The sequence below is a fragment of the Betta splendens genome, chromosome 5, assembly GCF_900634795.4.
Source record: "Betta splendens chromosome 5, fBetSpl5.4, whole genome shotgun sequence".
Classification (NCBI taxonomy): Eukaryota; Metazoa; Chordata; class Actinopteri; order Anabantiformes; family Osphronemidae; genus Betta; species Betta splendens.
In genome coordinates this window covers 15,085,550-15,113,210 of record NC_040885.2, presented here as the reverse complement: position 1 = coordinate 15,113,210, position 27,661 = coordinate 15,085,550, and the positions used below count along the sequence as shown (strand labels likewise).

General features: G+C 41.8%; 1 protein-coding gene across 9 annotated transcripts in view; it reads right to left on the bottom strand.

Moving 5' to 3' along the window:
• The window catches only part of LOC114855663 (cadherin-22-like), a 159,395-nt gene that overhangs the window by 104,886 nt on the left and 26,848 nt on the right, over positions 1 to 27,661 (bottom strand). For 2 of the 9 annotated variants that reach the window (XM_029151004.3, XM_029151005.3), the window contains exons 2-4: positions 23,525 to 23,630; positions 7,030 to 7,225; positions 4,904 to 5,179 (exon numbers count right to left, since the gene is read on the bottom strand). The exons of 1 other annotated variant lie outside the window; for it this stretch is intronic. The gene's annotated coding sequence lies outside the window, so the exon portion shown is untranslated. Of the gene's footprint in view, positions 1 to 685; positions 771 to 3,876; positions 4,369 to 4,903; positions 5,180 to 7,029; positions 7,226 to 9,689; positions 9,707 to 23,524; positions 23,631 to 27,661 lie in introns of those variants that run through there. 6 more of the 9 variants (XM_029151002.3, XM_029151001.3, XM_029151000.3 and 3 more) reach the window with 6 other exon arrangements.

Genomic DNA, 27,661 nt, shown 5'->3' with positions numbered 1-27,661 from the left:
CGAGTCAACTAAAGTACACAGGAAAAGCGTTGTGGCCGCACCTGAGTCACTCTGTAAGCGTGTGAAACTGACAGCCCATCATAAATCTCATTTCAGGGACACCCGTTGTTGATGGGCATCCTCAGCGTGCAAAAATGTCCCCGTACTCTGCCAGTGCATAATCAGAGATGAGACAAAAAATGTCCTGTCAAACGCGATGAAAGTCATGGTTATGGGCATTACACTCACTTCCCATGCAGACATTCAAATTAGCCACTACTCAGTGTGGATTGTTTACTTATTAAAATGACCCCAAAGCCTCTCCTCACACTTGGTCGCATGCATAAATTTGAGAGGAGCACACAACACAATATCACCTTCGATCCTTTGTTCAGTTGCACACAAAATAATGCTTCCGTGGGCGCACATGTGCATGAGCACGTATGTGTGAGGTGATTCACCGTGTGTCTCTGACTCAATACACATCCAATATTTCAGTCTGAGAAATGTGCATGACTCTCGCTACCTTGGCAGCCTTCATCCCTGCAAAGCCGACGCCGGTGCAGAAACACAGCGCGGCGAAAGCTCTGCCAGTGGTGCTGCGCCAGACTCCCCGGAAGAGTCTTTGTGAACCATGACATCCGGGTGAAGAACTACCTGTTTACAAAGCAGTTGTTCTTCCCACTTCAGTGCAGAAGGCACAAACCTGGTCCAGCAGATGAGCAGCAAAGGGTCGTTTCACGATCCGGATCCCATCAGCACAGATACAGTAGGATCCGCCTCCAGTGAAACTACACATAAGTGAAAGAGAACGGCTGAACGGGAAACACCTCCTTAAGCTGCATATCAATGCATCCTCACTTTGATATTAAATTAATAATGTCCAATATTCAGATATTTTGTTGCTGCTATACACTTCAGGTAACTCACGTCATTTACATTAACATGTGATGTTTATGTTAAATCTGAACATAACTTTTTTTTTTCTTTCATTTCAGGGCAGCGCTTACTTAAGATGCAAAAAGTACTTCCACATCTCAGAAATTGCATTAGTCTGTCTAAAAGTCTCATCTTCAATTCACAGCCCAAAGGTCCTTTGATGATTTCATGTACTGCACATTTGAAAGCATGTATTCAGATTTTGTTTGAACTCTCCATTCAACAGTGCTCCTTTGGATTTAAATAGCTGAAGAGACCAATCCCACATTAACATGGACAGATGAACACAGCAGCCGTCTGAATCTTTTCCGTGTCCATTTTCCCTCTTGTTGCTCAGTCCTTTGTTATGTTTCTTGCACAATGCCCGGAGCCTTAAACGTCTAAGAAGCGCAACATCTTCCCATTTTTTTTTTTTGTGATTAAAAATTATCATTAAGAGAAAACCTTTGAGCTGCTTTCAGATGGAAATCCTAAATCATCAAAGCACCCATCTGACTGAGCAGATGAACAAAGAAAAACATGGTGAGAATGCAACAGTGTTGACATGGTTATGCTTGAACTGTGTAAGCGGACAAAAAAATGTCACTGTGCTTGTTTAGACTGTGTTCATTTATGACAGGATATAATTATTACATTTTCTTGTTTTTTCTGTTTTTCAGTTTGTTTTTTAAGTTACTACATTTAATTAGACTTAAAATAGAAATACCCTTTAAAAATAGTTCAATAACAGTTATATCTGCATGCTAATGATAACGTTATTAATGGAGGTCTAACCTGACAATATCGTAACCAGCTCCTGCAAATCTTATTAATATTATTATGTTAATTAATACAAATTAGTGATGCTGGTGTCTTTGTATGCTCGTGACACAGCCAGCATTTTCCTCTTGGTCTTGAAATAAACTAAGCAAAGGCTTCTGTCTGCTGTCTATGCTGTAGCTTTCTATTTCCCATCCAGGCATGAGGGTGCTTTCAGTTCTGTCTAGAAGGGAAAGTAAACCCAAGCAATTCAGATAATGTCAAACAGAAACGTCCTATTTATTTGAATGACATGATAAACAGCGGTAACGCTGAACAGCAGACCCCAGGACAGGCGCTAGCTACTGTAGCTCCTTCAATCCAGCTTCACAGCAATTTAATCTCTAACACAGCTGCAACAATTGAAACGCAGCAATGTATTAGCAGCATGTTTCATCTCCAGTAAAGGCATAAAAAGTACCTGGCTTTCCTTAGAAAAGCCAAAATGCTGTTGGATCAAAGTGTTGCCTGTAACGCTGTCCATGAAATCATGTGAAAACAGGGCCGGAAAATCCGCCACGGAGCCCGTCCACAGCCCTCAGCTCTCTGTCTCTGGCTACCTAGTGATTCCATCACAGCCCAGGAGTTAATATGGTTGATGCAGTCCCTGCCCAGAGGGGGTAATGAAGTGGCTAAGGGCCGGCCGGCCCTGACCAGCTGTAAGACAGCGAGTGCGAGCGGCGAGCAGTGCAGTGTGTTTGCGGCTTGCTGAAAATAACCCGAGCACCAATCCACAGGTCCAGATCAATTAGTGGGCCCAATCACTTCCCTTGGTGTTCCCCCGCCTTGCTCGTGGACGTGTGGTCTTTACTGCCGCACCACTGCCACCTATCAGCCTCCTTTGTCTCCCCGTCTGCTTTATCTCCTCCTTCATCTCCTTCCTCGTCCGTCTATCCGGGCCATCTGTCCTTTAACACCGCATTCATGCTCCAGCTTGGTAAACGATAATCAATGCCTCCGGCCACAACTGCGAACTGCCTCGTTTAAACCATTTTAAAAAGGACAAAGGCAGAAAGGTGGTGGGGAAAAGACGAAAAAAAAAAACTCCACCGTGTGAACGCACATCAGTATTAATTAAGTTTTGCACGTGAGCTATTTCGGTGTTATCTGCTTTGTCTCTGCGTGCGCGTGTGGGTAAAATGTGTGAAAATGCCTGAAATTGGTGCTGGCTCAGAGTAGCTCAGAGTAATGCATTCACTTTTGGTACATAAATCACAATCAGTCCACTCTGCCATCTGGGTTACTGCTACATGGCCCTTGTAATGTACACGCTGGTTAGACCACCGGCTGAATAAATGAGGAGTCCAGTACACAAACCAGAGATGTGTCTGTAATTGACAATTATGCGGCAAGTTTATACCTTTAGTTTTTATCTTGTACTGTATGTAAAAGCTTCCGTGTCTAATGTTACTAGAAGTGGAACATTGAGTTCAGCATGACTGAAAACTGGACTTATAAACCTTTGCTTTTACCTGAAGAACAGCAAAACACACACAACAACGCGCTATTTGAGCTACAGAGATCTAGATCTAGCATTCATTGCATTTAAATGTGGCCAAATGCTGCACCAACAAATTATCATCACATATTGTAACCTGTGAAATCAATAAAGGTCACGGGCTTCACCCGGTGGCCTTGGCGCCTTGAGTGATTCCGTAACAGATCAGCATCCCATCTGAAAATTAAAGTCATTGATCGCCGATCGGGACAGGACGCATTTCTCCCACTTTGCCAAACACTTATCAGCTCAGGAAGAAAAAAAATAAAGTGAGAGATGCCGGCGGAGTCACGAACACGCACGTGCAAACACGAATTTACATCCAATTACACGATGGAGTCCAAAGACCGGCGACAGGAGCAGATCTGAGCATTAGTGAAGTCACAAAACATAAAACCTAGCACACACGGTATGGCTTCTGTGACGCCTGACTCGCATCACAACTGGGATGAGCTGGGGTGGAAAGGATTTGATCCTGTAGCTGATACGTAGATAAGGTAGTGCAGTGTCTGCCACTGAGGCCAGTTAAATAACGGCACAGTGACGCCGGAGAACATGAGACATCATTTGTCTGTCTGACGGTGACTGTTTTATGAGCTCCGCTGTCAGATGATATTTAGATTACATCTAAATGTCACATCTAATTTGAGTGGTACACTTACATGAATCAACATCAGGCAGATAGGCAACAAAGTGGAATGAAAAGCTGCTGAAACGGAGAAAAAATCCACGGTAGCAGTTGAACACGTTAGAGCTGATTTGATCATACGTTCAAAACAGCTGTATTCAATTTTGCACAACAACAGTGAACATCATTTTAAAAAGGACTGATCTGAATCTTTTCTTCATCAATTTTCATTGCCAACTACTGCGTGGTGAAACAGGGCTCGCTGGTGACGGTGCGCGCTCAGCTCTGCATTTAGGCATTCAACAGCATGGCTTCAGTGCCCAGTGGCACGCATCCAACTTCCCCAAACGCATCCTGTTGGCGCATCAAGTGGCTGCGGTCCCCGGAGACGCATCCTGGCGTGCGGGAGGCTCGCGCCGTCTTGTTACGCCCCTGTCACTTCATCCGCCACAGTCGTCGGCGTCTGTCCGCACAGTTGCGCGGACAGACGCGAGCTCGGTTCGCGGCACAGAGGCGCAAAGTCGCGCCGGCGCACGTAAATGTCCAGCGCCGCACGGGAACACGCACGCACCACTACTACTGCTGCCACGTCTGATTGTTGAGGTTGCGGGTTTTGTTCACCATAAATGTATGCGAGGTAGTGTCAACGTCACGTCACAGCGTCCGTGCAGTCGTTTCAATTAGCCCGTTTTCTGCCGAAGTCGTTGAACCCAATCGGAATCACGACCGGGTGCCCGCGCGGCGCTAATTACCCGCGGCGCCGACGCGGCGTTAATTGTGTTACAAGTGGCAACAAGTTAGGCGGCGATGCTCAGCCTTTAAGTGCAGATGAAAAAACGCACGAGGCTACATGCAGCTCCCTTTGAGACAAATTCACACTCGGGCAATAACACAAATAAATCGCTGTCAATGGATTTGTGCAATTTTCACGCGGTGCGGAGCACAGGAAACTATCGGCGCAATAGAAAAAGCATGAAAGCAATACGCAGGTGCGGTGGAGTTGCGTGTCACCGCTGCACACTGAACTTTCCCACTGAAATAAAACACCCCCAAAGTCCTACCTTTCTCCTCGCGTGCCGGAAACAAACGTCTTTGCCGTGACAAGTTGCGGAGGAACCGAGGTGACAGGTGCAAAACTTGGCGCTTCTCCCTGGAACGTAAGGTATAGGATCCCCCCGCGTGCGGAGAAGCCGAGGGACGGACGCTCTGTGCCCCCTGCGTGAGCCGCGCCGCGCGTCTGGAGTCTCCGTTCCGACGAGCGCAGAGAGAGGGACGTCCATCCAAGCCCCTCTCGGAACGGCGCGGTGTGGAAAGCCCCTGGTGGAGACGGAGCGAACCTGCACGGGCAAAAGCGAGAGGGGAGAGAGAGAGAGAGAGAGAGAGAGAGAGAGAGAGAGAGAGACAGGGGAGAGAGGAGAAAGGGAGAGAGATAACGGAAGAGAGAGTATAGATAGATATGTAGTGTTTGATGGATTGGCGTTATTTGATAATCTTTTTTTTTATTTATCTTTCTATATTTTCTTATCTCTTCTTTCTCTTCTTCTCTCTCTCTCTTTTCTCTTCTTTTCTCTCTCTCTCTCTCTCTCTCCTTCTCTTCTCTCTCTCTTTTTTTTCTTTCTCTCTCTCCTTCTCTTCTCTTCTCTCTCTTCTCCTTTTCCTTCTCTCTTCTCCTCTTCTCTTCTCCTCCTCTTTTTTCTCTTCTTTTCTCTCTCTCTCTCTTTTTTTTCTCTCTCTCTCCTTCTTTTTTTCTCCTTTCTTTCCTCTCTCTCTCTTTTTTTTTCCTCTCTCTCTCTCTCTCTCCTCCTTTTCTTTTTTTTTCTCTCTCTCCTTTTTTTTTCTCTCTCTCTTCTTCTCTCTCTCTCTCTCTCTCTTCTCTTTCTCTCCTCTCTCTCTTTTCTTCTTCTTTTTTTTTTTTCTTCTCTCTTCTTCTCTCTCTTCTCTCTCTTCTCTCCTCTCGCTCTTTTTTTCTCTTCTCTCTCTCCTCCTCTCTTTTCTTCTTTCTCTCCTTCTTCTTTTCTTTCTCTCTCTCTCTCTTTCTTTCTTTCTCTCTATCCTTCTTTCTTTCTCTCCTCTCTCTTCTTTCCTTTCTCTGCTCTCTCTCTCTCTCTCTCTTTTTTTCTTCGCTTTTCTCTCGTCTCCCCTCTCTCCCTCTCCGTGGAGAGCCCATCTTCTCATCAGTGGAGCCACCAATAAAAACAATAATGCGAGGCGTATTTTGCTTTGACCTGTGTCATCGTCTCTAGTGCGTCTGGACGCACTGCAAATTTACTGGGCGCCATAAAGATCCGTGTCTGTCAGGCTAAATTACACACGTCAAACCTGAGGAACTGTCAATGACAGCTGCGTATTAGTGTTACTCTGAGTTTGTCAATCACGCTCAGATGTCTTGGAACATACATTTTCCTACTAAAGGCACCTCCTACATTTAACTTCTAACTCACACGTGATATTTGAAATTGTGATATTTTTGTCCAGTGTTGTATGTAAATGATTGCTTTTCATCAGCGCGAGGACGTAAGCGAGTTTTCAACCGCAGCCGCGCTTTATTACCTGCATGAGCGGTAGAAAACAACAGTAATAGGAAGTGAAGAAATACCCGCGCACAATGGACCATGGCGAGGTGTGGGGGAGGCGTTCAGGATAATTTTCTTTAGGTATTTGCGAAGGTGAAAATGTCAAGTATGAGTCCTTCCTTGAAGTGCCTCGCCTGCTTATCGCAGTGTCTGTGCATCTGTGGCCAGGAAATATGCAGCGGGCGACGGGGACCAGAACGTGACAGAGGCCCCGACGCCGACAGGAAGGGAAGGTTCACTGCAGATTGCCCACTATCACAGCCAGCCAGTCTCTCCCGGGCTCAGGCAGCGAGGTCAGGGGGGTGAGCGAGCTGATGCACCAACAAGGAGTTTAAAAGCGGGCGAGCAGAGGCGCTGGAGAGAGAACGACAGGCTGAGTAGGTGAGGGAGGAGGCGTCAGGTGGAGTCAGAGAGGAGCAGAGAATCACAGGGAGCAGGAGACTCGGGCGGGTTGTATTTGTTCTAATGCTAATGCCGAAAGAATGGATCTCACACAGTAACCGGCGGGTTGGACGTTGAACATTCGCATGCAGCAGATCACGCGCAGGGACGGTATGGAGTGGTGGAATGTGCTGCGTGCAGGAGTTTAAACAAGCTTTGGCGTTGACACTCACCTTCTCACTTTGTGGCACGGGCGTTTTTCTCTTTTTTTCAGGTCTGGGCTTTTAAGACAGTCCAACCAACTGGCCTGAATCACACTGTAGTAGCTGAGATACATTCACAGCTGATTGGAACTGAAGCTGATGCAACTTGTCACAGTGCTGAACTCCACTTTAGCTCAAAGTGTCGGGAAATCCCTTCCGACTTTTCCTAAAAGGGGAAAAAAAATATTGGCTTAATTCGGTTTCGATTCTGTAGATTTACAGCGCTTTTGTCTCATAGACATCTTTACCTTGGTGCTCAAGCTTTAAGTTATGCTTCAGGATACTTGCTGTCTCTGGTCATTTTACATAGCCAGCTCCTGGGGGTGTAAGTGCTGACTAAGGACACGTTTCCTGAATATTACATTTTTCCACAGCAGCGAGCTGTTGAAACACTGCCCATGCCTATCGCTCAAGCCCATAATGGGAACCGGAGACCAGCAGCTACAAACATAAATATCTGTGGATATAGTGGTCTAAGACACAACCAGCAGCAGATCAATACAGCGGCAGAGGAAGGTGGAGCAGGGTTTGGAAGATTTGGGGAGCCTGGGTAAAACATCTTGGTAGTGTTACCAGGATATTTCACCAGAACTACACTCTGCCTACAGTAGCTCTCATGTAGAAATAATAGAACAACTCGTACGAGCAGCAGTCTATTTTTTGCATGGTACAGAGATGTTCTCCTGCCACAGTGCAGCTGTGTATTTTAGTCCTCACTTCACATTATATCTTACATAGCTCACACTTCCTATATTGCTTTAACCACCAACAGCCAACCAGGCTGTAACCACTGGGACGATGCCCTATACAATGCAATGGTGTAAATCAATTTAGCATGTTCAAATTACAACTACATGTGCAATATACTGTAGAACAGCTACTTTACTGTCAGATTGTATTGTAATAGTAGGTTCAGTAACTTAAAATGTGAGCTGCTGTTCATGGCCTTCTGCCCAAATCAGCACCTTGGACAAACACTCATCCCACTGACTACACAGTCTCAGCTCATTTTAACACAGCAGGCTGTTGAGAGACTCTCAATGAGACCTGCTTCAAAGCTGATCCAAAATCAGAACCTTGGACAGCTCCTCAGTTGCAAACAGCCGGCTGTGAGAAAAGCTGCTTGAGATCTGATCCCAAATCAGCACCATGGACGACTCTCTCCCTTTCTCTGCTCAGTTTCAAGCTCTGGGCTGTGAAGATTATAGGGGTTGCTTCAAATGTACGCCAAAGACAACGTCCCAAATTCAAGAAGAATGCACTTCAAGGTGCATTCAGAGTAAACCTTAGACAACTTCTGCAGCAGCGTGTTGGAAAGAAATGCTTGACAGTTGCAAAACACAGCCAAACCAGCAGCCTGGACTCGTTCCCATTTCATAGGCCGGCTAAGTTTGTAAACAACCTTAAAGATGGTTCTCTTAACAGGCAACGGTAATAGAAAGATTCCTCTACAGGGACCCAAATCTACTGTATATACAGTACAGTAATGAACCAGTGTTTAAAACTGCATCATGTTTCTCAAATTTCAAATCACAGCATTGAAAATTCAATAATATGACAAAGAAACTGATTAAAAGGCAAGTCTACCAAAAATGTAATGGAAAAGCTATAAAAAGATAAATTGTATAAATTTAGTAAAAGCATCAGTTTAGAAAAAAACAATTAGGATGTTTACTTAAAGCTTGCCAAGACTCAGAAACGAGAGACATTCCTTCCTTTTTTTAATTTAATACAAATTTCTTGTGTGGCTCATGTCAAATTAGGGGCTTTGACTCATTGAAGCTGACCATCACAGAGCCATTTCAATTCAATTTAATTCAATCCAATAAACTTTATTTATCCCTGCAGGCAAGTTTTTATGGTGGTTGAAAATATATTAAAACAACACATGCCGTGAATATGAAAAGATTCACCCAATGTCCAAACCCACGTGTTTCTGCTTATATTAGCTAAAATATAAATGACTTGTCAATGTGGCTCCAACAGTAAGAGATACAGTAAAAGGATAGGATGTTGAGAAAAAAGGGAACTCGGGCTATTTAGCCTCTCAGGACAGGTAAAAATAAGTCTCCTTGTATCAAGCATTAGAATATAAACCCAAGGTATTGTGATGCATTAATATACCGGAGCTCATGCTGTGCCAAGTGGAGCAAATGCAACCTTCGGTGCATCTCTTCTGCCTCTCGCTCCATCAGATCTATCTATAGTTGTACTGAAGTATTGTCTTAGCCATGCCAAAGCGAGCTGCAGGCCTTGGGTTAAAATCAACACACCTGCCAGACGTGCCCGCGTCAGATTTGAGAGATCAGAGAGGAGCAACTGGAGGGTCCAATCAATAGTGCAACATCCGTGTTTTACTATGTGGATTTCAGGCCACTGCCTTCTTCTCACATTGACTCTCTGTGATGCATTTAAACATAATGGTTCAATCTTTGGCAGTTCTGGGTGAAGTGGAGTGGCCACTACTCGTCCCACTATAGCAGTAAAGTTTCAGAAGAGACACAGCTCTTCATTTCGCATAGCTTGAAGATCTATGGCTAGCTCAAATTAACGATTAGCACAGAATTCTCATTTACCACGAACTTACGTACGCTTTAATCACTGAGTTGTTTTGGTCACAGATACTGTACCTGCGTAGCACCATAAATCCTGTGGTTTTGTAGCCTACAGGCAACACTCACAGCAGAACCTGCATCAAGATGCACATAAATATAAATCATTAGTATTTTATCTTTTACAATAAAAGAGAGAACATTGACAAATGCATTCAGCAGCGATGAAGCCATAAAATGTTTGTGCATGCCTGATATTAATAAATGTTATTGACCAAAGCAATGCATTCATATCAAGCATACAGTAACTATGCCAGAGTTTTGTTCAGGCTTCAGGCAAACCCAGCTATCTCATCCACTTGACAGACATCTGAAGTCTATCTGCACCTTTCTCTCTGAAGCATGTAGGTAGAAAAGACTTTTGATATCACTGAGACTCCCGTAGCCCACAGGTAGATCACAGTCCCCCAGCAGGGGTTGTAAAGTACCGCCACTTGATAATCAGTGTAGATTTGATCCGATGTTTTTTTTCTTCTTCTGTGGGATCTCTTTCAAAGAATCCCTGCCAGCTGAAACGGTCTGAATAATCTGAGTCGCTGCAGCTCCTCCTCATCCACTCATACACCTAAACAACGCAGAGGCAGAACCACCGTTTGAAACAAAGCTTTGACGGCCAAAGCTGAGAGAAGGGAAGTTGGAACCAATCAAGAAGCTGCATCATCAACAGAAATATGAGGAGTGAAGTTTAGTTCTCCTCATCATATTTAATTCAGTTTGCTGTGCATTGTGGAGGAGAAACCAGGTGTGAGTCAGTGCTAAGCAGTCGAGGAGCTAAAAATAGACTCTTATATTTACCACATTAATCTTTGGCTATGCCCCTCAGAGACATGTTATTGGGGGGCAAAATCCAGTTATTTTCCCAAAGAGAGTTTTTTAGTCATATTACATTACCAAGGCTTTGCATTACAATGTGTACGTGTGTGTGAATAGGACGGCGTGTTCGTAACACAGAGGCAATTTATTGCACACCAGTCTATTACGCTGAGATTGTAGCAATGTGAGAGGAGGAAATTTCAGCATTTCGTGTTTATAACACAATCCCACTGTAGAGCCACACCTCACAAATGGAGGGAGAGCAATATTCCACCACACTCGCGTTTGTATGCCCACATTTAGGGATTTATACGTCATGCTCACAAATGCCATAAGCAGATTCTGATTGAATTTCTGTTGCTGCTTCCTCGTGACATTCCCTGGTACGCGGTGGGACTATTGCCACTGTAAGTTTCACCATGCAGGAAAGTCATTTGCAAATTTTGGGATCACATACTATGAGCCCCAGATGATTTTCAATCAATTCTACTTACCTGGTTTCACCTGAGGGCTTATTTAGATCTTATTTTAATTAAAACTGGCCCAGTTTCGTAAAAATTATAAATTGATAAAAGCGTTTTGTGCGCTTTTCATGTGATATAACCGACATTGAATAATAATACAATAATAAGATGATAACATTGGTAAGCTTCAGCATGTGACGAGAATCTTCAGAAACGCTGGGGTCCAAAGACAACTGCTTGATCACCTGAGCCACTCTTTTGTCTGAGCCTGAAACCAGCTGTACTGTATGTTAGAGTAACACAGACTGGGATGAACGAGATGACAGCAAATGACTCTCACTGTATCAGGCCCAGAACCTAAAGCATAATTATATAAGTGAATTGTCCACTGAGTAAATGGACAAATGTGTGTCTGAAAAGTGGAATACTGGGCTATTATTTGTGATCTACTGTATGAAACGTCCTTTTGTTCTTCCTCCTTGGTGACCACTTTAGTGAAAGGGCTTCCATTGAGTGTCATCTGTTGTACAGGGGTGGATCTGCCTGATTTGACACAAGGTCACGGGGAGCGTTGACTGACGTGCACGACCACCGCCTTTGCCATAGTGGGGACTGTTTTGTCAGACTGCAATCAGTCATTGGCGAGTCTGCTGCTTTCTAACCTGATAGATTACCACAGATGAGACGGAGCGATGTGGACATGAAGCTTGTACAGCCTTCTGAATAATTATGACCAAGAACCAAAACAATTACCATTTATTGTTAGAGGACTAATGTTCAATCCCAAACATTAGTGTGAGAAATGAGGAAGCGTACATACTGTACAGTGCAGTACCTGGTGTGACTTCAGCCAGGCGTTTGAGGTACAGTAACTGTTTATCATTGTGGACATGAGCTTAGAGGCATTTTAACAATTCATCCTCAAAAACCAGCTTCAACTCCTGGATGCGGGTTGGCTTCCTTGCATGACAACTGCTTCCTTAAAGCGCCAGCAATTCTACGCAATTAAGGTCAAGACGTCGACTCAGCCATTCCAACAGTACAGTGCTCCTGCATTCAGCTCTTCTGTCTGGATCTTTTTCTCATCTCCCAGACACACCTTGCTCTTGTCATGAACCATTGGCAAATACTCCTGGTTAAAGGTAAGAATGAACGTCCTCCATTACAGTACGTACACATGCAGATTTTCCTTTTGAAATAAACTGGGGCTTCATTTTACTCCTTGAGGGGTGAGGGGCTTTCCCCAGTCCAGTCAACCTCTTTAGTTTATTGTGCAATGGTTTCACAGAAGGCTAATGATCATGTCCGTTGGGTTGTTGTGAGGAATAAATGCAGAGCACGAGGTGCTGAGGGCTGCTGATATCCAGTTTAATAGGTCAAGTACATTCTGTGGTGGTTTTGGCCTCCAACACGTTTGTCCCTTGGGATTAACTCTCTTTTGGGTTTTCATGGACAGGATTTCAATGTGTCGTGTCAAAGACTTTGCGGTTTAGGGATCTTGGAAGTGATTTGTACAGATTATTTGGCTCTGCAGGCTTCATCCTGCTGCGACCTTAAGCATTCACTGGGACAGTTGGCAGTGGAGTTTTCAGTGGCTGGGATCAGAGTCAGCGCCTGTAAATCTGAATCCACAGTTCTCTGCTGGATAACAGTAGACTGTTCTCTTCGGGCTGGGAATGACTCACGGCTAAAAGAGTTTAAGCATCTCAGGGTCAGGCTGACGAGTGAAGGTACAGTAAAATGGATGGAGCGAGAGACTGACAGGCAGCTTCTGCAGCATTCCTGATGTATCTGACTGTTGTGGTGAGGAGTAAATGGGTAAGAGAGTAACTTTATTGGGTTTCTGTCTGGTTTAGGACTTGTATTAAATCTGATGATGTTTTATAGAGATATTGAAAAGATATTGAAGTTTCAGCTTTAGGTGTAGAGAGAAGTAGTTTCCCAATCATTGGTAATAAAATCATTTTTTGGTATTGGTTTTAAGGTCTGTTGCTGTCACTTCCCAACAATGGAGCACTATAGTAAAATACATAATATATTTTTCTCCCAATATAAAAAAAACATACAGTACATTCACCACCAGAATCAAATAGTTTGCATTTGTGCATAAAATGTCCTAGTGTAGAGCCCTCACTGGGAATAAGCCCTTAGAGCCACTAGCCACCACCCTTCTGTAATTGTGAAATGTGGCATAAAAAGTCATTACACAAACTGAGCTATTACCTTTTTCCAAGGGTTTTCAACATTTGCATGAAATTACATATATGCAAGAGAAAATGATGGCAAGGCAGTTTTTACATTTCACTTCCAACGACTCATGCTTCAGTATTATATGGCAATTACAGACATGGTTCACCTCTATTGGCTTAGCCATAAACCGTAATTCTCACATACTAGTGATTAATTTGATTTTACGAATCTTTAAGGGAAGCTAGGCTCCATAACATATTTAAACTTTATAGGGGTAAAAAAGGAAAATCAAGTTCAAAAGCAGAAAAATGTCCCATTGACTGATACCAGTGGACATGTTCCTTCCCATAATCACTATGCATGTTTTACATAATGCTAACTAAGCTAAACAAATAGAGATCCGTATACCTGTAGGAGCATATATGAGAAGCATGTGTTGACATTAAGGTTGATGGTGGTGAATCAGAATCTGCTGACACTACAGAACCTCAGGCAGATCAATACAAACTGCATGTATGTAAATCCAGTCATTAAATCTTTGCCCAGTCTTTTGTCTGGTTTGAGTAAATATGAAATGCATGAGGATGAAACTATGAATGGCTAAAAATGCCCATGACTCTTATTATTTTGTTATTTAGACATAAAGGGATATTTTTGTATGACTCTGCAGAGCAGGTTATTTGAAACTAAGCATATGCTAATATCTGCCATTATTGAATAGACATACTTCTGTACCATTCACACTATTCACAGTAACAGCGAGTCCACGGCATTGCAATTTCATTTTACTGGGTCCTCATCTGCATTAAGGAAAAAGGGGCTGATGCATGAGCACATTTAATCAGAATGCCTTTTAGTATCCCTGAAGCCTAAACCTTGCATTTCAGATAACGTGCTGGAGCTCAGGTACAGTTCTTTCTGTGTGTGCCATAGAAAATGCTGAATGCATTATGCGATCTGACCCCAATTACTTCCCCACTGATAAGATTAAAGTTAGATTTTTCTACTTCATCTGAATCTCTGTAGGAAGTTGTTTCAGGCAAATTGAATTGGTTTCTATTAATAAACATTCTTTAGCACATTTTGTATGTATCTGTTCATTGAGTCACGTCAGAAACAAACGTTTTACACCGTTTCTCACCTCACAAAAAATAATTATCTCAACAGATCAACCAGCAATGCCCTCAGAACATGGTGTGTCCACTACTACTACACTCACAAAGACGTAGATGGACCTTCATACCTACTGTATGTAGAACAAAATCTCACCTTGAAAATGTCGTTTATGTCTTTGTGTCGTATTCAGACTTGAGGTCGTTTAACACGCAAGTCACAACTGTATGAATTAGTTTTATGTTAATGGATGAGATCCTCAAGGTGTCGGATTTCAGTTCATCATTTACGGTAACAGCAATAAATACAGACTAGACTGCTGCAGTAGGTTAAATATACCATCAGTGGGACACAAATATATAAAAGCAAAAGCGAATTTTATTAAACGAACACACAAACTCATACAGTAACCAGGCTGTCAGAAACCTGGGAATGAGCGCTTTGATGGTTTTCTTAAGAATACAGATGTAAACTAATACAAAACTCCCTTCCTCGATTTCTTGATCTTCTTTGATGATTATTGCAAGTCTGTGTTTGTCAGATACCATATGATGAATGTACGGTTTGGCACCAGGACCTGACAAACAAACTTCCCAGTGTTCTAATTTTACTGCTTGTCATGAATAAATAAAGATTTTGAACTCAATCTCAGAACACGCTGCCACTGTGAAATGTGGAATACACAGGATTCTATGAATGGCTAAGATGTTAAAGATGTTTTCTAAGCCAGACTCTGCGTGTGCCATCCCAGTCACTTCAAACCCACAGCTTTCAAAATCGCACCCTAAAGAGCATACATGCTTTTCATCTCCCTACACATCACAACTTCATGCGTGATCACTTCTAAAACAGATAAAGACATTCATCTTGATCAAGCGCATGAACCATTTACAGAAGACATGTGGGCCCTTTTATTGTAATTGGCCACACAACAGCAAGAAGCAAAGCCCATTCTGGACGAGATAGTGCAGGATATCTTGAATATTGATATCTACTTCCTCTGTGGTGGAGTACACAATAAAGTGTACAGAAGAAAGTTAACTGCCCTGTGAGGTCCAGTGATAGAACACCAGGCAGAATTAGCATGCATGCAGAGTTGCCTGGGTAAAAGCCACAAAAATTCAGCACCTACATGCTCGGCAATAGTTATTAATCCCTTTAGCCAGACTCATATTTTTCAAGAAAATTAATTCTGCTGACTGATTTGCTTTTGTAATAACCTAATAGTATGCCACTGCCAAGCTCAGTCGCCTGGAACTGATAGGAAGAAGAAAATATTGATTGAAGGTTTCTCACACTGTGGCTACAGATTTAATGGAGAGATTTAAATTTGTTTTCATTTTTTATTCATGCAAACATCTGTTTAATTAGAAATACAATAACAGAATGGTTTACATTATAGAATGAACAAGGCCAGGTCGAAACCTGAAGAACAGATCCAGGCAGAGCGAGACACTGTGACTCCTAATGAGCCGACGTGATGTGGCGGTACTGAAAATGTAAGATGAAAGAGGGACACGTGTTATATTGTCAAAAGCCTTTTTGTTGACGTAACATCGTTCTTATGAAGGTGTGATATGAAGGTAAGTGCAGTGAAACAGCGGTGGCCTTTTCAGGTGAGCTATGGGCGTGACATTTCTCTCGTATGCGCTCAGAATGTGACATCCATATGTTTCCAGCAGGACTGGCGACCCACTACGTTTCAGTCAGGTTGTGAGATGGAGAGGACATTTAGAAAAACAAGCACTTTCTGGTTTGTCATTCACACACACCCACACTCTCTGTCGGCCTCAACATTGGCAATGTTACACCTATTGTTTTTCCGCTGAATAAACAAAGGTCCCACGCGTTAAGTGTCATGAGAGTTTGTGTTCTTATTGGGGACCTTTATTAAAGCATTGTGTAATATGCCCTTTCTGGGGATTGTTGTTTTAGTTTTTACAGGGAGCTTCGGCTTTGAGGACGAACAGGCAGCTGCTGGAGAGGTGGAGAGAAGCACAACATGATGAGCCTGCAGACGCCGTGCTGAGGTGTTGTAGTCTGACTGGAGCGACGCCGTCCTCTTGTCAAATTCTCCGTCCATGGAGCCTTTTCCAAGTGTTTTGCCGCTCAACAACAACAGTCACAGTCATCACGTGCTGTAAAAGTCAGGGACATACTGTAGAGTGTGTCAAATTGCTCTATAGGTTTGCAAAAGCATTTTTTTCTGTTGCCAGTCACAGATTTGAACTACTGTATAGAATGAACTCGTATGTTCAAAGAGAGAGAGACGACTTCGGTTTTAACATAGCATCTTATCAATTAATCAATCTATCAGTTGGACATTCAGCCCACTGTTGCTCATATGTGGCATTTAGTGTCTAAATAACCTATAGTACTTTACAGTACCTCCCTATCCTTCCTAGAGTCAAAAGTCCCCTACACTGACGCTATGTTCCCCATGTCATGCATAGGAGTTACTCAAACCTTACATCCCCTGCATCAGAATGTCAGCAGGACATGTGCATACCTTCAATTGTCTTTATTACACTCCAGCTGCCTAACATGTTTGTACCCTTCACGGGTCTCAGACTCTGACAGAGGCTTTTAAGTGCTTCCCCTTCAACTCTAATGTCTGCGCGGCGTCTCCACCTGAAACGCTCCCCTTCACCCCACAACCCAAGACAGGTTTTCAGTGCACATCACCGAAAAGCTCCCATCGCAAAGTTTTATACTGAAGGTTACATAAGGGGAACGCCGAGCAATGAAAGGCAACGGTGAAACAACAAAGCCAGCACATAGACTGGTTAACAATCCCATTTACTTGTTTATTTTTGGGGAGGGTTTGGAAACGTTCAGCGTTGCAGATAGCTTGGGTAACGCTAGCTTCGGGAACAGCACACTTGATGTTTTTAAAGTTCAGCACTTAGTGAGTATCTAGGGGCTAGATTTACAACTCTTTCCTTTGATTTGCTGTTTGAGCTATTTCTAAGTCCTCAGTCTTGTCTAAGTACGACACACTCACACACATGATCAGGCCTGCACACCGAATGTGTTTACTCCCAAAACTCCACTTGCTCCCTGAGCTCAAATATTTAGACGGAGAGTCTCAAACGCCTTCCTTTGAATTGAAGTAATTGGTTGGTGTTTGAATTCGTATTTCACAGGCTGCGCAGCACACTGAAGTGCAGAGAACGTCTACATGGGCTGGAAAATGTGTAGCATGTGCACAAACATGGGTCCACAGGTCCATCTTTATTAATATTCTACCAGCGGAGCCATATGAATTTGTTGTCTCCTCTTTTAAGTCACCCCACCCTCTTTTCTGAGCTCTCGCTCTCTCTCCCCTTTCTATGCAAAGGTCCTACGCGTGCCCTGTGGGCAGCTATTAATGAGGAACTATGTGGTGAGTCTTATTAAAACTTAATGACGGGCAGGTACCTGCCTCGATGTCAATATGAGCTGGGTTCGGCTAATCATCCACACAGAGAATCTCTAATCCACAGTGTGGATAAAGGTCCCTTGGCAGGACGGATCCCTCTGTGATCTTCCACCGTATGTGTGCAGTGGGCCAGGCAAATGTAAAGTCAATAAAGTCAGTGCATTCTGTGGTTCACAGTACCTTACAGTAACTTGTTTTCCCATTGTTTGATGCCCAGATGAAGAGCAGATTCTATATTTGACAAAAAGCACAAAAAGGATGGAGTGCATGAATTTAATAAAGGCTGTTAAGCTGGTTTAGCAGCAGAGAGCTGCAGGTCCCTGTGGGTGAAACAAGGAAAGGGAACCAAACCCAGCAGCGTTGGCTTCAGGAGGAGTCTGACTGTGTGACGCTTATATTTAGGCTTTCCTGAAGCACCACGTATCATTAGTAGCCTATAACAGATTGTCTTGTAGAGCTGACGTGAACTTCAGCTGCACAGGACTTTGTCCACACCTGTCCAGTTTATTTACTAATCCTCGGTAACACAGCTTCTCAAATAAATGTGCCATTTTCCAAATTCTCTTGTAGTGAGTTTACCTCTGAACGTGGCTGACATAACATAATCTAATCACAACAGACTCCATTTTACACCAGTCCCACTGTCTGGCTGATGATGTATGTCCAACGTCAAGTTGTAAACTATGACCTATTGGTGGTGATAAATGGTCGCACAGCCCCTCTGTCTAGCCCTGTTTGCTGCAGCTGAGGTGTGCTATTCAGTCATTTCAGGCTTTGTGTAGTGGTCTGTGAGAGATAAACACAAAATGGGTTTCAGTGTTTCACTGTGCTGGTCAGTAAACTGCTGGGAAGTCTGTTCTACACAAACACCGAAGGAAAGAATACAACTAAAAATCATTTAGGTAATTTTTAGATTTTGCTGTTTGAAGACTACAGGCAGACACGTTGATGCAATTCATATTCGAAAGACTGAAGAACAAGAGGTTTCTTAAGTGACTGTAATGCACGTGTGTACTGTATGTGTATGTATGTGTGGAAGTTTTATGTACACAAAGATGAATGAAGAAAGGCTGTTTGAATGGGCTGTATATTAGGTGTGTGTTTGCATTGGTTTATCTAGACATTTTAACAACTCATGTTTGAATGGTACTAACATATTGAATTCTGTGTAATACTTAGCATTCTGTTTTGAACCTTGGGCAATGCATGTAATTTCTAACAGCCCGAAATCATAGTTTTTTGTGTTAGATGAAGAAAGTCATATTTATAAGGTATGATCATGTATGTATGTAGGTATGTTCATCCTTCTAAACAAAGAAAGGCTGAAGACAAGACAGATGGCCTAAAGGATTGTCCTTGAGAAGTGTCCCTGCATATGGGACTAAAATGAGACCAGCATGAACCTGGTCACGACCTGAGGAATAATAATATAATAATATATATTTTATATATACTAAAAAAAGATGTGATGCTGGGAGAGGTTTTTGCAAGTTTTTATAAGATGCCCAGGTTTTACTGCATGTGCTACAGGTAGGTTCAAGATTCGAGACCCGAGGTCCATTTTATCTAGCTATGTAAATCATTTCCCATCCCTGATGCGCCAATAAGTGCAGATCCAAGTCAAGTAGCTGCTAATCTGTTTTACATGGCTGCCACAGCAAGCATATACGGAGGGAGATGAGGTCGTTTTATTGTGACCCAACTAGCTCCAAACCCACTTAACCCTTATAATACCACCAGCTAACCAATGACACACATTAACCTCCAGTGAGTGTGCGTGCAACGCTGCACACTCACAGAGGAAGACGGAGGCTGAGCTGAGGTTTATACAGAACTTAGCATGTGGTGTCATGAAAGCCTCAGGTGGCATTTTGACTGGGGCAATGGCACTGATACATCTGTGACCTTTTCGGTTTCCATATAAAATAAATGAATGTGTCCTGCACAAACAAAAAAAGCTTATTTTACATGCGCAAAACTGAAAACACAAACATCATCACAAGAACATACCACTGTAGCTTTTCCAGTACTAGCTTTTCACATGTAATCTGACTGGTTTATATATAAATAGATTTGTTGTCCAGCACTGATTTTCCATGTACATCATTTATTGGTATGTAATGGCAGTTAAAAACTCACTGTTTTATTGCTCTTACAGCTCAGATAAAACACTCTGCTCTTTATCCTTAAAGCTATTTGTCATGTATCAGGCTTGGAATATGAAGTGGTTGCACATGGAACCATATCAAAATGGCTCATCTCGGTCTCGTCCATTGCACATCACAGTGCGAGACATTGCTTCTTTTATCCCCTACCGCTCTATGCTACATGATGTATAGTTTATAATGGTTTAATCAATTTTGCTTTTACGTTGCCTGCTATCAGCTGACATGCTTTGTGTGAATGTTGCATCATTCAGCACTAGTGATCAAGCTACTGCCAGCACATGAGGGGACACGCTCCAGTCAAATGAAAACAAACCAGGCAATACATACAGTACAAGAGAACCTTAAAAGAAAAGAACACAAAATAACAGCAATCAGGTAATAAAACATGAATTGAACATTCTAAACTCTAAAACTAACATACAAAAAACAGTACAACAAAACATAGCAGAAACATTTAATTAAAAAAAGGTGTTGATGATTATGAATTCAGCATCAGTAATTCAGTAAAAATTTAACTGTGCTCTGCCTCATGAACCTGTGAACCACATATCATGTTATTAAAAACTAAACGCCATGAGGCTATTTAGAAATATTTTTAAAACATGTACACACTGGGGAGACCTGCTGCTTTAAATACCAGCATTGGAAGTTTCCAGTGTAAAGACAACAATCACAGGGATTTTTTTAAATGGTGAAAAATGTGTAAATGAGGTGAGCACGTCACCTGTAAAAGACCTCTCTCTGCCAGTATTCCAATAATGATAGTGTGTGTGTAACGTGTATTTATGTTCTGACTGAGTAATGACTCTAAATAAAAAGCGGTAAGACATCTGTGGCAAAGTGGTGTCACCTCACGTATTACGTAAGTATTACAAAAGAATGCTGTGATAATTCAGACACAATTTGTTTTTATTATACCACAATATCAGCACTGCTTTATTCATTTTATTGAAAGTTCTTTAAAGTTCTGATACATAAAAATCCAAGAGTTCATATAGCTAATACTCTACTGTACCAGCCTAGGTTAAAGCAAAGATATAGTATAATATAGAAAAGACAGTGAACAGTGATTTAAACTGAAGTAGTAACTAGTGAGACTTAGTTTTCTTGTATATGTGTGTATATGTGCAAGGGCAGTAAGTTTCTCTGGTTAGCTTAACAATTGAGAGAACTGAGGTGAGAACTGAGGTGAAGTCCTGAGAAAACCCACTGAGACAATGTCACTCCGATAAAATGATTGAAATCATCTGCCCTGATGACGGACCGGCGAGAAACATGGCTGAACGGGCTCAGTCCTGATTCGCTCTAACTAGAAGCTTTGAGTTCCTAAGACACAACCGGCTCGTTGCTGCCATCGGACGTCTACTGGATGTCTCCACCACTCAGAGCAAACCTCACTCACCCTAATAACTGACGCCCTGGTCTCTTAGTTTGAAGGCACCTGTCTATTCAGCTCTGCAACCGTCTACCCCCTCCCTTGAACATGATGAATTTTAGTATTATTAAGCTGTTAATTCTTCTGGTATTTTGCTATTTCTCAAATTCTAAACTGACCTGTGTTCTGTTGGAGGTTTTACTTGCCACATTGATTGTTTTTTAGAATGTATGTGATAATGTTGAACTCTATTTTATAAGTTTGTTCAAGAGTTGCTATAAACTTCAAGTGTTTTATTCAGGTATTAGTCTGTCACATTTGAAAGAGAATCTATTTTTCACTGCCCTTACATACAAATAAAAATCCTTTTGGCTACTTAGCAAACTCACTGGACGCAGTCATAATTGTTGCCAATTATTTCAGGTTTCTAATAGTAGAGAGCGAGGCTGAAAAGCCTTTCCATGGCTTCTCTCTTTGAAAAGGCGACGTAGGTGGTTTACATTGTTCAATGCGCAGTTTCCCCAGTGCATTGATAACACACAATAAAACTGCACAATGCAAGTCTTTGTTCATAGACTTTCACTTCAAAATGACATTGCACCGTATGTCAAGTTGTCATTATGGGCACCACTTGCAGCCAGTGTATTATCAAACATGGCAAAAACAAAGCACAGCAAAACAAATAATTAAAAAATGACGTTGAATAAGACTCTTAGCTAATTGGCCAGAAGTCATGGTCTTCTATTAGATGTTATTTTTATGAATAACAAGCTCACACAATGCAATTATAATTCATCCAACAAAGACACACAGTCAGTGCGGGCTTTACAAAATGTGCCCTGAAATTTAGTTCAAACATATCCCAAAGATGTGTGAAATAGAATGTGAATCTTCCATTTATATTGAAAAGTTTTAACTCAAGGGTATCTGGCTGATCATATTTTTGACTGACACAACCTCCCATAAATGTCAGTCTTTATGACATTGAGTTGGTGCATTATAATACTGGAGTTTAAATTCATGTTTCTAAGCTCAGACAGGCCTCGGCGCTATCTAGTAAATCCATGAGATGCACTTTTGTATCCAGCAAGAAGGCCGCACTAAAACATTCCTGACACTCAGTTACTATCTAAGACACTTGTTAAATTAGCATCAATCTGTGCCATTCGAAAACACGAGTGTAGTTAATAAAATACATGCCATGTTGTTACGTAGATGGCATCGCCAAAGACTAACATACTGTAAATGGGTTGAACTCCCACATTCTCTGCTGCAATTCAGGGGGAAATGGAGCAGAAAAAGACATAATGAATCATTACACCAACCAAAGCAGCCTATTCCTTTTGGAGACGCACAGAGGAATATGTTTGGAGCCGGTTCAGTTTTGAAAATGGACTAAAGTCTAGTGTATAGTCAAATCTACAGCCCTGATAAGTATACACTGTCCCTTACATTATGCTACTTATGAATGTGTTCTGAAACTTGTCAGGCGTGCAAGAAAATGCCACAAAGAACAGTAGAACACTTCTAAATCTGAAGACAGTCCAGGGTATTTCATACAGACTCGCTAGCGGGCAGGCTGCCAGCTAGGGACATCTGGGCATAAATCATTGCACAATCTGAATATGTGAGGCTGAATGTGCTTCATGGCTGCTTCACAGAACTGGGTGAAATGTGTTATCTCAAATGGAGTTCAGTATCGTACTCATGCTTCTCTCTAACACTGTAAAAGCTCAGCCCTACAGCGTAGCTGGCCTTTATTCCAGCTCTTTTATCCTCATCCCACCTGTCTGCTTCACTTTGTTGTCAGCTCCCCAGCACACCACTCCAACACCGCTGTTGTGATAGCACTATACACTCGTCTCTTTTTCTAGCATCTGTACTTCAGCGTTGATGTACAGTTCGAGATATTTTCAAGATTAATCCATTCTCTTGGGAAACAACAGGATGGTCATCCGGCAAGGAGCTACAGACAACAGACAACAAAGGTGACTCCACTTATTCAGAGGCTATTATGAATTATTGCTTGGCCCATGAGTCAGATGAGGTACGTGCCACATTACAATATTCAGGGTACAAAACAACATCTCATGAAACAGAACGCTGCCGGGCTCATGGTGAGCTTTGTAAAGGAAGTAAATGTAGGTAGCACAAAAAAAGGTAAAGAAGGTTTTTAAAAGAGGGAGAAGCAATGGGGTCATGGTGTTATCTAATGCAAAACCATTGGTTTTCCTCTCTGGGTCTCAATTATTCAACAAGAAAGCAGCCTCCCCCTCTGAGAAAAAAGTAGATATTGGACTCTACATTACCTTTCGACAGGGGAATAGTGGAGCTGAGTACATTCCAGCTGAGAAGTTGTTCTGGGACCAGGAACCGGCAGTGCCCCTAATGACATCATCCATTTCTTGGGGCCTCCTGGAACACGATTATGGTGATTTACAATTTATTCACACTTGTTGTTGTGTTGAATTTCTTTGTACTCGCTTCAGCTGTTCAGAGCTCTGTGATCCACTTCTCTGGGCCAGTAGTACCACAAATAGCCAGCAGTGACTTTGTAAAGCGAGAAATTGGGCATTTGAATGTGTATCTAATCACACTGAAAATCACAAGTTTTACTTTACACATACGTGAAATATGTATCATCTCGCAAACATGATCAGATTACCTAATCAAACACTGCATCTGCAGTATCTGTGTGAATGAATTCTACTAAATGAAAAACAGGTCACACCTAAATGTGGATAACTGCCATTTATTGTCGTGTAAGAAAATCTATTAGGAAATTTGCCTCTAGTGTTTAAAGACCTTAATTATGTAAAATGCACCTGATCAGTAGCTTCAGCTTGCAGAGTACACCTTGTACTTGAGTCAGATCCAGGTCTGGCTTTCCACTAAACAAAATCAGTGCAGTTAATTTAGGTGCAACCCTAAGACTGTGGTTAAATGTTCTGAAACTAATTGTATTAAAGAGGGTGAAAAAAACAGATTTCATTTACTCAAGATTAAACTAAATTGGTTGGGAAACATGCTGAGAAAGTGGGATTTGTTTTAAACAAATAAATGATTTAAGTAAGAACTCAGAAGTCAAGGCAGCAGTAAACTGGATGTGATGATTTAATAATTACATGTCGGCTATTATTTTCCCTGATCACATTTCTGTTTCTGCTTATTCACCATAATTCAGAAAACAGAGTTTACAGAAAATGATCATTATCACTTACTGTATACCAACTGTGACACCAGTAAATATTCTCATAAGGAGCAATTACAGTATGTCTCAAATTGTGCCAAGGTCAACATCACTGTTCAATCAGTAAGTATGACTTTAAGCTTATAACAACAACAAAATGAGAACAAAGTAGACCAAAAGGAAAAGATAGCAGTGTCTGTCGGTATTTGGTTACAATAAAACTATAGGTGTAAACACTATTAGATAATTACTGAACTTAAGAGTCAACGTTACCTATCTTGTCATCGTCAAATGTGTGCAGCAAATATCACTATAACTTAGTCGCTTTTTTTCCTTGATACCTGTGTGTCAATACAAAAAGACATTGAAGTATAAACAGGAGAAACACCTGACGGATTATAACTATTAGCTTAGATTTATAGCAGATGGTCAATTTGCTAAGACTCTTCTTGCTGTGGGCAAAACACTGGCTCAAATACAGAGGTTATTTATCATGCAGCTGTTAAAATCACATGCGTTGACCTTTACTTTACAGATGAACCTTAGGAGCATGCCCAATAAATGCCAGTGACACTAAAAGCACATGCACACATACCGTATCAGTGAGGCTGCCAACATAATCTAGTCCATCTTCACTCTCTGTAATATATTACACTACTGTGAGTGACGAGCAGAAAGAGGGCCTGACTATGACTGATGCAGAACCAATTTAAATTTTCAGATTACCAGGAAGGGCTACTGTAGGTGATGGGAGGAAAGGAAAAGTGGGGCTTCAAGCTACATGGGGAGATTTACAGATGAATACAGACTTGATTTGAGGATGAACCCCATTTCGTGGACTGGAGTCCCCTCCCTTGAATTTTCATTTCTTCCACAGATATGCGATGCGGTAGGATAATATCGCCATCGCAATGGTGGTATCATGCTGTGAACCTTGGCTTCTGGTTCAGCATTCAGGAGAGGGACTGTATTAGAGGACATGACAATTTTGGCTTCCAACAAATAGTAACAAACTGGTGATATCTTGTTTTTTTGCATGCAGCCTCAGATTAGATGATGATACTGGTTAAGAATCACATCAGAAGCCTTCAGAATTGACTCGTTTTCTACCGTCTCACTGTGCAGTGTTTGGCTGTCACACGTCTACAGTGTATTTCCTACACGTGCACGCACATGTGATTGTGAGAAATGAGCATCTGTGTGGCTCTGTACATGTGTCACCCTGAATTGAGTTCGTCTGACCATTCCAACACTCCACACTTCAAAGAGCAGCCGTCGTAAAGCTCAGCAGGGAAGTGACTCAGGCCCAAAGACCATGGGTTGAAATTAAGCTGGTTGCCATTTTTTGTGCCCAGCCAGCTTGACAGAGGTTGTGCTTCTTTTCCTCCCTTTCTTTGCTCCAAAGCCTTCCACCACCGTTCCTGTAAGCTATAGCATCTGCCCAAAATTGAAGATTGTAGATTATGTTTGAAACCTGCCCTACAGCTGGAAAAAGTTGTAAAACTTTGAACAATAAGGATGAGAGCAGCCTTTGCTAAAATAAAAAAAATGATGTTCAGCATTATTACCTATGTGAATATGTGGCACGGCAGGTATAGAATGGATTATCAGACCCTGGCTGGCTCAATGACTTCCATTAGATATACAGCAAGCCTGGAGTTAAAATCCTGTGAAAGTTCCTTTTGTGCTCAAAGGAATAGTTAAACATTTTTATAAATACCTTTATTCAGTGTCTTGTCAGTGCTTCTTGATTTAGCTTAGCATATTTAAAGTTGTCATAAAATAGACCCTTAAACCTTTAAAATAGGGTCTCTGTAATCCCAAGAAGTATTCTGTGACATAATTTAGTTGAACATGAAGTTTTCCACAGATCTCTTTAGCATTAGATTCAGAAAGCAGTGGTTATGGACCGCGGATCATATGCTTACATAGGATGAGGTACTCCTCTGGTGAAGGAAGCAATAGAAAAGGGAAACTTTCCAGTGCTAAAAGAAGAAGGTCTTATGATTCAGACTAATTGAAGGCACTTTCCTGGATCCCTAACAGATATTTACCACAATTTAAAAGAATGCAGCTTTAGTATGGTTTAACATTATCCCAGAGTCTATATAAATCTATAATATCGAAACAAGTCACTTGTTTCTGAACACTAAAAGTTACTGAACAAGTCACATTAACTTTACCTTCCTAGAAGCACAGGTGCCATCTTTCAAATATGGCTAAATTTAACCCTTAGAGAAACTGATTACATAATGTCTCCAATGAAGCATTAATCATACAGTATGTTCAGTAGAGCTGGATGTTATAACTAGTGAACATAGGGAACCTGATACACTGATTGAGAGAGACTCCCAAATCCTCACAAGGTTATGTTCTGACGCATTGCAAACAATAAATGTGGTTTAAAGCTGAACAACTAACATCCTGCACAAAAAGAGAGCCAATTATGCATTGACAGTCAGACGCACATACTGTATATGTAAATGCAAAATTAAAATGGTCATGCCAAAGTCAGAAAAGTCAGAAAAACAGTTTGGGGAAAGTCATAAAATACAGTATATGATATGCAACACACAGACTAGCAGCCTTTATTTAATTAATGTGGATCCCAATGACCAGTTCATATGTTTGTATGTGTCCGCTGACTACTACACTAGTAAGTGCCGCCGTATTCCAGAAACACTTCTGATGTGTTTGCCAGAAGGAAATCTGAAAAACATGCACAGCATCACTAGCGACAATGGAGGTCAAGGGTCAACTTGGAAGAGCTTGTCATTTCCATTTCCACATGTTTGAGTAGACTTTAAACAGGAGCCAACTTGAGTGGCTTTTGTTAAGTGGGCAAAGGTGAAATAAGTGTATTTCTCAAGGACGCACCAACAGCATGTGTGGTTTTACATCGGACAGCAGGCTTTACTGTGTCCAAGCAGCAACAGTGTAGTCTTTTTACCTTATGTGACAGACATGGTGTTCAAAAGACAAGAGGTAAGTTGATGTCAATACAGTAAAGTTCTTAGTTCCTAGCTTTAGAGGACTTCAGCTACCAAAAATGTAGTAGTAAAAACATACAAGCTACAATACACAGTACTACAAGGATGTTTTGGAGGGGATTTATCCAAATGGTGGATAAGTCCGATTGGTAAATTACTGACACCCGTCTGCTCTCATTATTATGAAAAAGTCATTTCTGGATTGAATTGAGATGGGTGACATGGTTCTTGGGGAGTTAATTCATTTCCAGGTAAATTATTACTTT